Source organism: Pituophis catenifer, unplaced genomic scaffold (genome assembly GCF_029215685.1).
Source record: "Pituophis catenifer annectens isolate HBS135680 unplaced genomic scaffold, rPitCat1.0.hap2 SCAF_1, whole genome shotgun sequence".
In the NCBI taxonomy this organism is placed as follows: Eukaryota; Metazoa; Chordata; class Lepidosauria; order Squamata; family Colubridae; genus Pituophis; species Pituophis catenifer.
Genome location: NW_027256881.1, coordinates 101,954,411 through 101,969,476, shown reverse-complemented (window position 1 = coordinate 101,969,476; position 15,066 = coordinate 101,954,411). Strand labels below are relative to the sequence as shown.

General features: G+C 37.1%; 1 protein-coding gene across 1 annotated transcript in view; it reads left to right on the top strand.

Annotated features, from left to right (window-relative positions):
• SOBP (sine oculis binding protein homolog) overlaps window positions 1-7,221 on the top strand; it is a 138,530-nt gene extending 131,309 nt beyond the window's left edge. The window contains exon 7 of the mRNA XM_070953601.1: window positions 6,604-7,221. The gene's annotated coding sequence lies outside the window, so the exon portion shown is untranslated. The remainder of the gene's footprint in view (window positions 1-6,603) is intronic.
• The last annotated feature ends 7,845 nt before the right edge of the window (window positions 7,222-15,066 follow it).

Here is a 15,066-nt window from a genome sequence, read left to right as displayed (position 1 = left end):
GGTAGAATATTTTGAATCCTTAGATATGGGAGAAGTGAGTAGATTCTTAGTAATGCCACAATTTGAAACCATTTTTTCCCTGCACTTAAGACAAGAATATGCAGACCAACTCAGCTAATAGCACTGGCTTAGAAGGTGCATAACCTCAATCTTGTGCTTTACAAAATTAAAGGGGAATACAACTACATATAGCAGACAAGATAGCTGCTTGTTAGAGACAATAAATGGAAAGGAGAAGCATTATAATGTAAGTGTTATATGTTAAAACTAAATTTCTATCCTTTCAAATAGAGTTAAATTTTTAATATGACTATGAGCTATAGCCATAGAGTGAAACTTCCTTGGTCTAAAATCAATCTTGGCCTCTCTCTCTTTTCAATCAACTTCAGTTTCACTGAAAATTTACCACACTTTTAATGTATCTTTTGCTTTTACCATTTAAAAAGATGTAGCTACAATTCAATATTAATTACTTTTGCTAATTACTTTAATTCTAAACTAATTAGAAGTTTGGAATAAAAAATCGTCTTCCAGATATATTGAGTTAAAATCCCATCACAGCTATTTTGTGGGGATGGTTGAAACGATATTCAATCTGTAAATAACCAGATAAATTTGTGCTTTAATATCTTTATAACTTGACCAGGTTCAACTTCTGTTCAGTTAATAGAACTCACCTGGTGACTTTAGGCTATTTATATTCAGCTCAACCCAACACAGAGGATTTTTGTAAGCCACTCTGAGCTTGCATGAGCCGCCTTGAACTCTCAAAAAGGCAGGGGTAAAAGTGAATTAAATAATAGTAAAAATTTGTACTAGATTTGAGCCTTATTGTTCGATTCCACTGTGCATTGTCTATTAGGTACCATGTGGGAACTGTTGTACCCCTTGTGAAAGGTGTTTGTGGCTGGAAATATATTTGTGCACCAGAAAAGGAATGAAAAAGGTAAATATGAAAATTCTACAAGCCTGGAAAAACACCTGAATTTTATGTCCTAGCAAGAAATCTGTTTATTTAACTCAGTGAAAATCAGGTGTTAACTTCCCGTTGCATAAGTATTCTACAATATTAGGTCTCTTTCTTGGTATCCGTGGATTTATTTCCCCAGACTTCTTGGTATTTGAAAGAATGACATTTGAGTTTAACACATGTCTCCATCTGTAAGAATATCCACCCAGCAGCTGGCTTAGTTTTCCCAGTGTTGCTAAAATGTTTCTAAAGTTTAAGCCAATGTACAATAATAAATATCTAAGACAAAAAGAGCAAACTGTTTATTTTTAAAAAAAATCCTCTATGTTTAATGTCCACCCCAATTAAATTTGAACTTCCAATCTTTATTTTGAAAATTCAGTGTGTAACATAATTATTTGATTTGGAAGTGTACATATTGAATCATTTGTATAGTGTAAAATAAAGCAAACAATTAGGTTCAAATTCCTTTGCAGTTCTGCTGTTAACCAACATTAGCCTGTTTACGCTATATTTAGAGTAATTTAAAGCAATTTCTGAGAATCTTCCTGAAGTGTAAAACTTGCTATTGATATTATCTGCTGCATGCTGATATTAATTGTACATTTTGTATGACTTAATTGATCTGCTATTTAAAGATCTTTTCCCAAAGATGTCATCCCTTTGTCTAGGACATTTTGAAAAAGCATGGAATATGAACAGTTAGGCATAAGGATGCATAGTAAGCTGACTGCAATTTTTTTTGTGTGTGTATCTGTCTGTCTCTCTGTCGTCAAGTCTGACTGTCTTTGAGTCAATATTGACTCCTGGCAACTACCTGGACAAGTCTCTGCACATACATTGGCAAGATTTTATATTGCCACCGCCTCCTTCCTTGGGCTGAGAGGCCCAAGGGCACCCAGCTGACTTCATGCCTAAAACAGAACTAGAACACACAGTGTCCCAATTTCTAGCCTGGAACCAACTATTACACCAAACTGCAGTGTCATAAATAGCTGCACTCCTCTTTGGTCCCTTTTATTCACAATATCTATTTTTAGTGCACCTTCATGACCAAGTGGAAGTCCCATTGCACAGGCTGACCACCATTTACTAATTCCTAACTTAAAACATGCATTGCTGATAAAAATTGAAGCCTTAAGTCAGATTTCCCCAGTACAGTGTCCTCCAGAGATGTTGAACTTCAACAATTATGAGGGCTGATATTTAACACATGTGGAGGGCCCAGGGTTGTAGAAAACTGTACTAAACTGTATTGTACTAAAATCTAGAAACAGCACAGGTACAGAACAGTACAAGTACAATATGATTCCGTTCATGAAAGACTTATACTCAACTTATTACAAGAAGGTAATAAGATTTGCCAAGATCCTTAGTGAGTGAGATCCTTGCCTCCTCTCTTAGTGAGAGCCAGTTCTGTGTAGTAGTTAAAGCATCAAGGTAGAAATGAAGGGGGAGGTTGAGTTGTAGTCTCACTTTATGCACAATTCAGCTGGGTGACCTTGAGCCAATCTCTCTCTCCCCCTCCCCCCCCTCCCTCCCTCTCTCTTCCTCCCTCCCTCTCTCCCTCCCTCAGAATGGCAAACCACTTAGGAAAACTTCTCAAGAAAACTGCAGGGTGTGCAGTTGGAAGAAAATATACCAGGGCAAGAAGAGACAGAAGAGCAGAAACTAACAAAGGAATCTGATGTAGAAAACAAAATGCACTGAATGTTAATAGCAGCTAGTGCTGATTAAAAATGCTTAGAGATAAGTTACGTACTGCTTTCTCCATGGCTCCCACATTCCTATTTTCCCCCAAATAATATGTTTCTCTCAATTTTAGTGATGTGATGTCATTTATTTCATTTTATAGGGGAGAGACATAAATGGTTATTCAAAAGCAGAGACTTCGATAAAAATGTTGAATGCATTCAGAACAGAATTCATATAAATATACAGCGACCCCAACGTGTATGTGGGTTTGAACATGCCGCCTCTTTTATGATTATTTCAGCAGAAGGTCCCTAAGAAAATCATGGCCTTGACTTTGCTCTGAACCCATTTCTGTTCCAAAGGAGCCAAGCAAATCATCATCATCATTATCATCATCATCGTTCATATATTGTGCTCAGTGGGCTAAATTCCTACATTACAGTCATTTAAAAATAATAGTGCACTGTTTGTTTATACCAACATTTTCCCAATAGGCAAAACTTTCCATTTATTTTAGTGGAACTCTGACAACATCAGCTATGAATAATAAGCTCATAATATTAATTGTCTTGGTTGGTGGAACATTGAATCAAGGGTGACCTTGAATGGGCTTAGAAGCTAAATGAGGTTTGACCTGGTTAATAACTGGGTGGGATTCCTTCATAAATTTCAAGGCTATAGTGTAGATTGGGAATTTTTTTAAAAAGAAAATCCTGGAACAAGACAAAACTAACTAACTACTTCTATTTTTCTGCCAAGAAACCTATATGGCTGTGATCGATAAAGTCACCAGGAATCAAGCTCAACTTCGATACTTTACATTTTTTATTATTCATTCTATTGGGATGTAAATTTAGCATATACATTAAAAATATTTTGCTTAATATACTGAAAAGGTGGCATTTTTATCTATAGACTAGTGAAATTGTAGAGTAACTCTGAAATTGAGTGCTTGCAGACAAGATGTTCATATTGTGTCTGATCCAAGCAATGTAAGATAAATTTTCAATATATTTCAGTTAACTGAGTAGCATATGAGATTGAAGGTGCAAATAGGATTTTCCAGTTCTGCCAACTTTTTCAGTCAATTACACTAAAAAGCAAAACTGGAAATATGAAGTTGTTTTAAGCAGATATAAAGTGTTTTTCTCCAATGCTTCATGAATCGGGTGATTCCACCTACTATAGAATAGAGTGAATTATCAGTGGCCGTCCCCAGTTATCAGGGGACTGAATAAGCACAGAAATTATTTCAAATGTATCTTTTAAGAAATGTTAACAAACTAAATTACAAGGCATATTAATCAATGTATTATTTTACAAAATGGAAAACTATTAGAGTCTGCTCAAGTTTCTGTGCAACTGAGGTAGCTGTTCATGTGAATCCTTACTGAAGAGGAAGGGGAAAATACTATGCAAGCCTGCCTATTCATACGCTATGATTAACATTACTCCAATCTCACACGACCTGTTCATACAGGAGTTAAATAATTACTGTATCATAATATGGGTTTCTGGTATTTCAGATACCAGATACAATGCCTGAATATTTCTGAAACCCACAAGATATTCTTTCTCGTACAAGCACTGATCCTTGATAAATTAAAATGCCACGTAATAAGATAATATAGGATCTTCTGTTCCAAGTACCTCTTCCATCAAGTCCACCTTGGAATTATGGAACACAGTTAGTTATTAGGAAGAAACACAATCATTTGCTTATGTTGATTATCTTGCTTAGTTTCTCTGCTCTTGAATTTTTTTTTCTGAACTATGAAATTATTCAGTGAGACCATGTAAAGAAACAGGTTTAATTGTTTTTCCTTCCTCTCATGTAGGAGATAAATTGGATTGGCATATATGCAGCACAGAGTTGTTGCTTTTCAGCAAGATACAAAAAGCCCAGAAACTTGTGAATGAGATTTCACAGAACTAGGGCTGTGGAACATCTTAGCTTACGTAGGTAAAACCTGGCTAGAAAGAATATGCATACACACACACACACACACACACACACACACACACACACACACACTGTTTCCCCCCAAATAAGACATCCCCTGATAATAAGCCCAATTGGACATTTGAGCGCATGGCAATAAGACCAAACGCTTATTTCAGGGTTCAAAAAAATATAAGACAGAGTCTTGTGTGTGTGTGTGTGTGTGTGTGTGTGTGTACATACATATATATATATAGATATATTCAGGAGTGAATATATATATATATGTAAAATGTAAAAAAAGCTACCGGTTCGTCCAAACTGGTTCGTCCAAATTTCCAAGCAGGAAATCCTGCTTTCTAGTGAATCTAAATCATGCGGCACAGCTGTCTTTCCCCCCACCCCTGCTGTGCTACTTACCTTGTTAAGTTTCCTTTTTCTGCATGAAGTGTGTGTTTGGTGCGCACTGCACATACGTATGCAGCATGTGTTTGGGGCACACTGCGCATGTGCACATAGTGTGCATTTGGTGCGCACTGCTCATGGACACACAGCTTGCATTTGGCACGCACCATGCATGCTCAGGCAGCGAACCGGTGGCAATCCATGGAAGATTTCACCACATACACACACACACACACACACACACACACACATATTCTTTTCTTTTTGTAGGCCTTTATGTGTATTTCTCTTTAGCCAGGTTCTTCCTACGTAAACCAAAATTTTTATGCAGCCCTAGTTCAGTGAAATCCCAATCCACTAGTTTCTAGGCTTTTTTTCCAGCAGCCAGCAAGCTCCCTGCTGCCCATTGGGATTTCACTGAACTAAGGCTGCATAAAAATCTTGGTTTACGTAGGAAGAGCCTGGCTAAAGAGAAATACATACATACATACATACATACATACATACATACATACATACATACAATATATATATATAATATATATATTATATTATATATATAATATAAGAATCAGAGAATATCATGATTTCAACTGACAATGTTATAATAGAAATAGTACCTAGACTTATATACCACTTCACAGTGCTTTACAGTCCTCTCTAAGTGGTTTAAAGAGTCAGCATATTGCCCCCAACAATTTGGGTCCTCATTTTACCAACCTTGAAAGTTTTGAAGGCTGAGTCAACCTTGAACCATTCAAAATCAAACTCCTGAAGTGAGCAGTGAGTTAGCCTGCAGTACCAACCACTGCACCACCATGGCTCTTTTAATGATGGCATAATGATGGAATCTGTATCCAAGTCTAGGGGCTGGGTTTTTCAGTCAATTGAAAGTGATGTGATATCATTGTCCATAGAGGGCATCTTCATTTCTCTATTGTCTCAAATAAATAAAAAAAAAGTTTTATTTGTTTCAGTGTTTGATGAAAGATCTCAGATGGAAGACAGGCTCAGGAAATAAGCCACAGGAAGAGTTATTTAACATACCATCCAAAATTTGAGTTATCATCTCTTTTCTTTAAATTATTAAATGGAAATAGAATTTTTGAGCTCATAGCCACTGACAACTCTAGAAGTTTGAAAGTTGCGCCGATTCCAAAGAAATTATGTAACTAGTTGGATTTTTATGAAGAAGAATTTGGTAGATGGTATTGCAAAAGTTCTTTGAAGAATAGGGTTCCATATACATTAATGCAGGGGTTTCAAACTAGCAGCGTCATGTTGCTGTCATGTGACATTTCATGGCATTTTTCCCATTTGTGGAGCTGGGGTGGGCATGGCTTGCGCGTGACGCATCCAGCCTGCGGGCCGCCAATTTGATAGCCCTGCACTAATGTAAATTAAGCGAAACCATATTGTTTTCTAATTGTGCTTCTTACTCTGCATGTTTTCCGCCTTTAATCTTCTGTTTTCTCTTCTCCTGAAAGAACCTTAATGTTATGACTGAGTATTCTCATTATGTCAAATACAATACTGCACTGAATCGTTATAATGTAGTAAAGATATTGACACGTCTGTTTTATTGTTGCAGGAATGCTGATATTGACAGGGTACCTTGCATGGAGAAAGGGAGCCGAGCAATCAGTGCTACTTTACCAGACAACACCAGCTGGTCCACTCACCACCATATCTGGTCAGAAATCAAGAAAACAAAGCCATTTCCCATCATTATTTCTCTCAGAGGGAAGGCTAAAACCCTAGGGTGCCTTTGGGTCAGAAGACTGTAAGCACATCATGGACCCCTCAAAAGTACTCTCAGCATTCCGATGACCACGCCCCCTTCTCCCTAAACCTTTGTTTTTTTGCCGATGGAGGATTTTCCTCTGATTCTAAAGCCACATGGACCAATGTATGTACTTTTTTTTTTTCCTCATAGACTTCAAGGTTCAAATATTTGAAGTTGGACGATGAAATGGATCCCCTCCCCCCAAAAAAAACCTGCTGTGGTTTTGCTGCTACATGAAGAATTGTGATTTGCATTGTATGGTTTTGGACCTATTCGCGTTGTAATGGGAGGCGGTTGAAGGGGCTATACTGGAGTATTGACACTTCAGAGTCATCTCTATCTCCTACCCATGATGCACTTTTAAATGAAGAGTTATTAGAATATTTTATTGGCTAATATACTTTTTCTGCGTTATTTTTTACAAAGGCCACCTTTATCCTTTTTAATGCCATATTTTCAGTGTTACACTTTTTCTGGCTTTTAATTTTAATTTTAATTTTTTTAATTTTGATTTGACAGATGTAAGAAGCAGCATGAATAGTTTATACTGTGGTTTTTCAAGAGACTGAATGCCAAGAGAACTCAGTAAATGTTTATTCCTCTCGGTTTTCTCTTTCAATTCCCCTAAAATAGCACCCCTTTTGGGAACAGAGCAAGAGTGTTGAACTAAAGACCAAAAAAAAAAAAAAAAAAAAAGGATCCCCTCAAGGTGTAAAACTATCCAGGGGAAATATTTGCTGGGTGTTATGAAAGACTTGGATGAAATTTCAACCCTGATGGTTTTGCAGTGATCCAGGAAGCCAGTGAGACAATCTCTCCAGATGTAAAGCTCTTTCATGATAATTAGAAAGGTATGGCCAAGCCAATGAAAACACGGGGGTAAAGTGAGAAGCAAGTCCCCATGATTTTGTTTCACTATTTGCTTTCTCCTGTCATGGTTAAAAGAAATGTGCAATCTGATTCTCAGTTGGTGGGTGGAGGATAACAGGGTAGGATTTACTTGTGTGCACTTGTATAGTTGTAGCCAAGAATCCAAAAGTACACTAGAGCACTGATTTGGTAAAACAACTGGGAAGTATCCCAGTTTGGACAAAATACTAAGGGGGGAAAATTGAGGGGGGGAAAATACGTTCAAATCACCTTGTGATCCAGTGTAACTGTTTACTAATTTGAATAAAGCAATTCTTCACACAATAGTGATCAGAGTGCACCTTCACTATAAGGCTATTGTGTTTAGCAAAAGGGAAAACATTTTGGAAGATTGTGATTCAAAGAGCTTGGGAGCAGGGTCTTAAATTAAAGCCAATTAAATCAGAACTTTGTAGCGATGGTGCACTGACGGTACTTTGTACATACTGTATTTCTATATTTTTCCTTTGTACAGATTCACTTAAGTCAAGCTACTGTTTTACAGGGGCTCCTTATTTATTAGGTCTGTGAAGGCTTGGAAAATTACACCCAACAAGCAAATTCACTTTGATTAAAAAAAAAAAAAAACAAATACAAGAAAAAAAATAGATGTGTGGGAGGGAGGGCAGAGGGTCAGTGGATGAGCTCATGAACCCATGGATTCTCAAAACCTAACGAAGGCAAATTTCTATGGAAAATATGAAGCATTTTTAAGATGCTTCTTGTTGTTCTTTTTTCTTCTCCCTGACTGGTGTCAGATTTAATAAAACAAAATAAATCTCCAAGTAAAAATGTACTTAATTTTGCTGTTGTTTCCTTTTTAAATATATATATATATCAGAACACAGAATGTCTTCATTTATTTCAGGAAGTCCACAGTTAGAAACCAATATGGAAAAAGTTAGTGTTAAATGTAAACTTAAAAAAAAAAAGGATTTGGGGTGCGGGGGGGATAAAGATTAAAAATAAGCTTTAAATACACTACACACAGGCTTGGCTCCAAGTAAATAGAAGGATCGAACTGTCTGCCTTAATTGCCAATGTAAAATCCAATGATTTCTTCATTCTCTGACACCCATTTGATTTTTTTTCCCCTGTCTTTCAATGACCTTGTTATCAAAAATGCTAATAATTCCTCATGTAACATATACACCTATGGATGCATATGGTATATTTTTACATCATTCCTGAAAATATTTGCTTTGTATCTTGATAATTATTTTTAAGGAATCTGACAGATGCCCACACATGGTCCTTTCTTTATGGTCTAACCTTCTGATGAATCCTATACAGAGCCCTTATTGCTGAATGCATAATGCTGACCATAAGGCAGAGTAATCTTATGAAATATAATGGCATAAATATGCTAATTAAGTATAGGAATAATATCTTTCCATATTATTATAGTCCGTCGTACACTCAGCCAGATGTTTAGACTGCATTTGGCATTTTATCCACCTATCAAGTCCTTCCCAAAACCTGGGAATGGGCAGATGTTGTTTGATGTTAAATGTATTGTTGCAAGATGTAAACTGTTCCAAGTCAAGCTGCCTTTTGCAATTCACTGGTGGTGATTTTGTCAATACGATGGAGCTCAAGTGGAGCTCCAGATGTTTTGGAATTGCACCCAAGATGCTTACTACTATTGGTACTATCTTTGCTTTCTTTTGCCACAATTTTTCTACTTCTTCTTGCAAGTCTTTCCATTTTGTAATTTTCTCCATTTCTTTCTATTCTGCTGTCTCCAGGTACTGTCACATCCACTATTCAGAATTTTTGGAGACAGCAGAAGAGAAGAGAAAATCACAAAATAGATGATGATGATGATGATGATGATGATGATGATGATGATGATGATAAATCAAATGAATTGATTTTGAAGAGTTCTAGCACTGAATCCTGGAAATTCTTCTCAAGGCCATCCATTTTCTCTTTGTTCAAAAAGCATCATATTCTTTGTTCACAAAGCATTTGATAGCAAATTGGTCTCTGTATTATCACAGAGTACAATCTGCATCCTTAGCACAGCTATGTGTATTGTGCATTGTATCCCTTACCCCAGTGTGAAACTTGACAAGAGGAAATTTAAGTTGTAAATGGCCCATGCTAGACAAGGACAAACCACCTTAGTGATTTTGACTTGGATGTACACATGCATAGATATAGGTATATTTTTAAGAACTCATAGAAACAGAAATTAACAAAGAACTCCTCCATACAGCTCTGTGTTCCCTTACTCTGAAAAGGAGCGGGAGGAAAAGTCAAGAATTAAAAGTCTATTTTATAAAGTGGAGTCCCTTCTGAACAAAAATCTGACTCTATCTTTAAAGATATTTCCATTCTCATAGGTAAAATGAGAAAATTTAAGAACGTACCACCTTATTTAGTTATACCTTAAGAAAATTGCTAGTAAAATCTATGGTGGGAGCCATTGCTTCTTCCATATATATTTCTGGATAGCTTGGGAACTGGAAATACCTGCTGCTTGGTGTTCTTTAGGACAGTTAGGCTGCCCCTAAGCTTGGTCTTTCAGTTCCTGAGCCCTGGAGTGATATATTGATAGTTGTTAGCTCGTTATAACTTTCATCAAGTATGCACAGTATTCCATGAAGTTGGCTCCAGTCTTATGTCTTTGCCTGGACCTTAAAGAAGCTGGAGTACTTCTCAGTTAAAGCATCATGGCAAGGGAAACACCAGTTTGTCCATCAGCCAAAAAGGAAATTCTGGAACAGGAAAGTTGAAGGTCAACACTCTGGCCTTATTCATTGGCTAAGAAACTAAAAACTACTGGAATAGCAAACCAGAGAAGTTATCTCAGGCTCCAATATTTGTGTCCCTTTCACTAGTCCCTTTACTTTCACATTTTAACTGATTTGTTTAATGCATATATAGAAAAAATAGTAGTCAAGGTAAATATTAATATTAAAAGATGGGCATTCGACACTCAAAACCTCAACAAATCAGAAAGGTATGCATTTTAGCAATCTTTTGTCTTACATTGTCTGCTCCACCCTCAGGTTTGTTACTTCAAGCATAACGTAAGGTTTAAGAATTAAAATCTTGGTGTTGGCTTTATATTTCTACCCACATGTTTGAGAGAGAATATTTATGACCGGAATCAAAGTTACAGCAAAATTGGCAAAGCCCAAAAGCCTTTGTATATCATTAATATTGAGTGGGTGGCTGCATGTTTCAAGCCAAAATAGATTGTACTTTAGTTAGATCCAATTCTTTTGAGGAAAGTGATATTCCAAATATTCAAAGGCAGATCAAAGTCACATTTCTGTAGATTAGGTAGAGTTGTAGTCACAAAGACACTGCAAGACCAACTAACACCAGTTTCATGTGGACAGCATGGTCAGAAAATATTGTCCAAATAAATTATGAAAAAGAAGATCAAACATTTATGGAAAATATTATTCATAAAATGCAAAAAGATTATGTATGCAAACATGAGCTTTTGGACTGGCTTCAGAAGGCTTATATGCTTACCAAGTTGGGGGTGAATAGAATAATCCCTAAATTAAAAACAATAATCCTTAAAATAATCATAGGTGCCTCCCAAACATGGGGCAACCAAGATTCCAGTTTTTATAGTTTTGTGAAAGTTTGCCAAAGTGGGTACTAATCTAAGATTTTAAGGATTAAAAGCAAATAAATCAGAACACCTTGAACTGTACCTTAAAATAGACTGAAAGTTGATGCAGCACTCACATTATAGATGTTATATATGACATTAATGTCATCGGAGTGATAAAAAGATTAGCAGTCATTTTCAGAGCAATTTGTGACGATAGAGTGTATCTTCTCAAAAGAGACAAACATTTTCACCCTTGTGTTAAAAAAGTATGAGAAAGAAAAGGAATTGTTTTGAATTACATACATGTAGATTTCTGTCTCATTTTATGACTTTTCTTGCCACAGTTGTTACGTGAATCACTGCAGTTGTTGAGTTAGTAACACAGTTGTTAAGTGAATCTGGCTTCCCTATTGACTTTGCTTGTCAGAAGATCACAAAAGTAATCACATGACCCCGGGACACTGCAACCATCATAAATATGAGTAAATTATCAAGCATCTGAATTTTGATCACATGACCACGGGAATGCTGCAACAGTCGTAAGTGAGAAAACCGGTCATAAGTGCCATTCTTTTCAGTGCCGTTGTAGGTTCAAATGGTCATCAAACAAGCAGTTGTAAGTCGAGGACTATCTGTACAACATACTGAAATAGTCTATCCTACTAGTAATATCTTGATACCATTGTCAAGTCTTCTTACTCCTGAGTGGACACAACTGACATACCAGCTGAAACTGGGGGAAAGACCTCCAACAGCACATCTAGCAGCAGTTGTAAGCACGGGACAATATCCAAGTTATGGGTCTGGCGTTTCAGATGGAGTGCCGCTTCATAGAGAGGTATAATCAGAGAAAATAGAAGACCGGGTGGTCTTTGAACAGAGAGCATCTCTGTCTTCTCAGGGTTTGATTGCTACCTGTTTTGTTCCATCCAGACCAACAGCCTCCAAGCAACAGGTCAACAAATATCAACTGTATATTCAGTCTGGCTTGTGATGATAGCAATATCAATAGCACTTAGATTTATATACCGCTTCACAGTGCTTTACAGCCCTCTCTAAGCAGTTTACAGAGCCAGCATATTACCCGCAAAAATTTAGGCCCTTGTTTTACCGACCTCCAAAGCCAGGATCTCTAACCTAAAGACTATTTCACAAGCAACATAATATTGCCAACAAGTTTTAAAATTCATTTTTGTTGTAATTTTACTTCCTGGGAGAAATGCTCATGGAATTTGTTTTGGTGTAGAATAACAGCCAATCTCAGGTGTTACATGCCTTGACTTGCAGTGGGCTACTGAATTGTAGGCTTTCAGTCTATTTTAAGGTACAATTCAAGGTGTTCTGATTTATTTGCTTTTAATCCTTAAAATCTTAGATTAGTACCCACTTTGGCAAACTTTCACGAAACTGAAATTGTGTGGTCTCCAGGGGCACAATTTTTATTGACATATATGGATGATGTGCTGCAAAGCAAAAGGACTACATTACTGAAACAAAGCATTTTTTCCATATTGGGAGACAGCAGATAGGTGAGCAATCAAACACATATTTCTGAGCATGTGTCCTATAAGGACATGACTAAATGGAGTGGGAATGTCCCCAAGCCTATCCCAGCTTCTCACAATTTCAGTGCTGACTCCATTATTATTTAAAGAGAAAAATCAGGAACAAGTTCCACAGATCTGCAGTAGAGCAGGTCAACATGTCAATAAAGAACAGAAAGAAAGGGGAAGAAGAGATGAGGGAGCAAATAGCAGCGAATAAGTTACCTGACTAGCCTCAGTCAATCCCCCGACATTTAATAAGCCGAGCAACCAGGAGATCTAGAATATATTCCGAGTGGCAACATATCACAATGGTGCCATTTGCTGTTGTGCTTCAGGCAAGAAATGTTCTGGAGTGGTCCTGCCATGTTGCTTTTATCCAGTCTCTCTCATCCCATGGCTGCCAAATAAGAAATCAAAGCCAGTGGTTGCATGTGCCATCGTATCATTTTACTACTTCTCTTGTGTTGTTATACACCACTTCATTCATTACGATGACCTTGTACAAAATGAAGCTCATTGTAATATCCATAATAATTCTGTAGAGAAAATCTTGGGCTTCTGCCTCTTTACATACAATAGAAAGGAATCTTATTGGGTATGAGTCAGGTCTGATCTTGCTGGGCAGATAAGCAGCTAAATATAAAAAAAATAATCAAGTCTTTTGCATTTCTTTCCGGTGGGCTTGTGGCCAATCCCGCTTTGCTCACAACTGTATGCAAGTCCATGTATACACAGAAGGGATTTGTCAGAGATGCGTCGTAAACACAGAATATTCACGCATTATTGCATCAACAATTTGGAAAATGCCTCCTTAATTTCTAAGCAGAAAATAATTGCATCAGATTTGCAGCTGTCAGGTAATGTTTAGCTAATGCTTCAATTACTTCAGATTGGTACATAAGACGTTAAAAATACTTACAGAAAAATAAATAATATTCATGTTTCAGAAAAATGAAATCACATATTATGTGTATACTTAGTACATACACTCAGAATCCGCATTTGGGCATATATGTTTTGTTTGTGTGTGTGTATGTTTGTGTGTGTGTGTGTGTGTGTGTTTGTGTGTTAGTACATACACTAATCTGTAGCCTATGCAGCTCTAAAGGGCACTTTACTTTGATAGAGGCCTTGGTGCTGCTTGGAAAGTGACACAAACACAAAATAAAAGCCAGCCTATTACAGCATCACAGCTGCTTTGTTAGCCTTCAGTGGGGTTTCACACACATATTTTAGACTGGAGGCATGGAAGCAGAGTATCTTGCTTTTCTACTCTGTATTGAAGTATAGAGTTCCTGTACCCAGAACTGAGGTAGCTCTGCAAAGCATAAACATGCTAATTTAACATATCTAGTGATGGCTGGGCTCCGGGGGGGGGAGTAGAAATTCAGAGTGAATCCTGGTAACTGAGATAGATTTTTATCCACTGAGAAGAGTAACCAGCTATAACCCACCTGGCACCAATTCATAGCTATAAATGGTCCTATCCTCCTCCCACCAGAAATGTAGCATTCTGTTTTTCCTGAAGCATTCTCTGAAATAGCTGGATCAATCTGGGGTTGGGATGGTAGCGTTTCCAGAACTGTTATCCTGCCCTGAAGCAGTGAGGCACATACTTCTCTTTGAAACATGGAAAAGACGGCGGTGAACAAAACGGAAACTGCCACTGGTGCTTGTTTGTATTAAATATTTTGTCAGGAAGAGGACAGGTGACTGTTCTGTTCTCAATTCAGAATGATCTTTGTGGTCAGACCATCATGGTTTATTTCAGTGTCAGTTCTCCTGTAAGGAACAGAAGGAGAAGAACAAGACTCAGCTTCTATCTAATATGAGTAAAATGTTCAGTATCAGATTTAAATGTTGGACAACATGGGTAACATTGATTGGAAGGGAAAAGAAAATATATAACATATAGTTCAAATTATTTTTCAGTAGTGGCCTTCAGACTGCAGAATAAATTTCCCCCAGACTTATGCCTGCCCCAACCTTTGTTATATTATGGGTTGCTCTAAAAACCATTTTATTTTGATGAATTTATGGTCATAGTTTGATGGTGAACAGCGATCTCACTGTAGTGGGTTGTTTCCTTACTGTCTGATGTTCATTTGACATTATCCTGTTCTCTCCTGTTATGCCAGGGGTCTTTCAGGTTGAGATGGCTAACAAATGTCATAAAACAAAAATACTTGTTTCAATGAAAGAGGGGCATGAGCAAGCTTTAATACATATTGA